Source organism: Cervus canadensis, chromosome 9 (genome assembly GCF_019320065.1).
Source record: "Cervus canadensis isolate Bull #8, Minnesota chromosome 9, ASM1932006v1, whole genome shotgun sequence".
In the NCBI taxonomy this organism is placed as follows: Eukaryota; Metazoa; Chordata; class Mammalia; order Artiodactyla; family Cervidae; genus Cervus; species Cervus canadensis.
Genome location: NC_057394.1, coordinates 78,526,016 through 78,527,125, shown reverse-complemented (window position 1 = coordinate 78,527,125; position 1,110 = coordinate 78,526,016). Strand labels below are relative to the sequence as shown.

Below are 1,110 nucleotides of genomic sequence, written 5' to 3'. Positions count from 1 at the left end.
ATTTGCTATTATTTTCTCCCAATCTGAGGGCTGTCTTTTCACCTTGCTTATAGTTCCCTTTGTTGTGCAAAAGCTTTTAAGTTTCATTAGGTCCCATTTGTTTATTTTTGCTTTTATTTCCAATACTCTGGGAGGTGGGTCATAGGGGATCCTGCTGTGATTCATGTCGGAGAGTGTTTTGCCTATGTTCTCCTCTAGGAGTTTTATAGTTTCTAGTCTTACATTTAGATCTTTAATCCATTTTGAGTTTATTTTTGTGTATGGTGTTAGAAAGTGTTCTAGTTCCATTAAAAATATGTTCTAGTTTCATTAAAAATATGGAACGCTTCACAAATTTGCGTGTCATCCTTGCGCAGGGGCCATGCTAATCTTCTCTGTATCGTTCCAATTTTAGTATATGTGCTGCTGAAGCGAGCACTCACTGTTTTTATTTAGATGGTCTGCTTCTTTGGGGTAGCGGAGAACTGAACGATGGAGATTATAGAGATAGCCTGACTTTCCAACACACGTTGTGGTGCTGGATGTGGGGGCCTCCTTCAAATACCCTTTCCAATTTCATTGGTAGGAAAATGAAAAGAATACCATGTCTGAAAGCGTTCAAAGTTTCCAGACTGCAAAATCTCACATTCCCTCTTACCCAGGCCTCATGTACCTTATTTCGAACACCATCAGCATGGGTTTACATAAGTAAGCAATCCAAGGAGAAAGCTGAGATGGGTATCTAGGAATCCTAATTGAATCTGACGTGCTATGTATGTAAACTTGGAGCTGGCTGACAGTTTGCTGAATTATATTTCTTATCGGTTCAGTTCAGTTCAGTCATTCAGTCGTGTCTGACCCTTTGCAACCCCATGAACCGCAGCACGCCAGGCCTCCCTGTCCGTCACCAACTCCCGGAGTTTACCCAAATTCACGTCCATCCAGTCGGTGATGCCATCCAGCCATCTCATCCTCTGTCATCCCCTTCTCCTCCTGCCCTCAATTCCTCCCAGCATCAGGGTCTTTTCCAATGAGTCAACTCTTCGCATGAGGTAGCCAAAGTATTGGAGTTTCAGCTTCAGCATCAGTCCTTCCAATGATCACCCAGTACTGATCTCCTTTAGGATGGAC

General features: G+C 42.9%; 1 non-coding gene across 1 annotated transcript; it reads right to left on the bottom strand.

The window, feature by feature from the left end:
* Window positions 1-311: 311 nt before the first annotated feature.
* On the bottom strand, window positions 312-418 carry LOC122447717. The gene has a single exon (XR_006271366.1). It is a non-coding gene; the product is annotated as a U6 spliceosomal RNA (small nuclear RNA).
* Between the last annotated feature and the right edge of the window lie 692 nt (window positions 419-1,110).